A 337-nucleotide genomic window follows, 5' to 3' on the forward strand; every position below is an offset into this window, starting at 1 on the left:
AACGACTTTATTATATGAATCTTTATCGAGATTTAAGTATTGTATTAATTAATACATCTAACCCTTGCACTAGATTGGAAGATATTCTCTTACACACTGCTTAGGTCATGGTCTCGTGGTCACGATTGCTAAATCACAGTTGATCTCGAGCATATATTTGCGCAACAATACTGCTTCTAACTTCAGTTTCCGTCCACTAGAAGTAACTTGTCTACATTTTGTCCTGGTACTATTGCTCGTACTACTTTAATTGTACCCATGATCCTCATCTGTTAGAAAACAGATTTATATCAGAAAGCCTACTTCGCGAAATAGTGGTTGTAAACTTGAATGCAGG

This window comes from Morone saxatilis, unplaced genomic scaffold (genome assembly GCF_004916995.1).
Source record: "Morone saxatilis isolate NCDOM2014 unplaced genomic scaffold, NCSU_SB_2.0 Contig14, whole genome shotgun sequence".
NCBI lineage: Eukaryota > Metazoa > Chordata > Actinopteri > Moronidae > Morone > Morone saxatilis.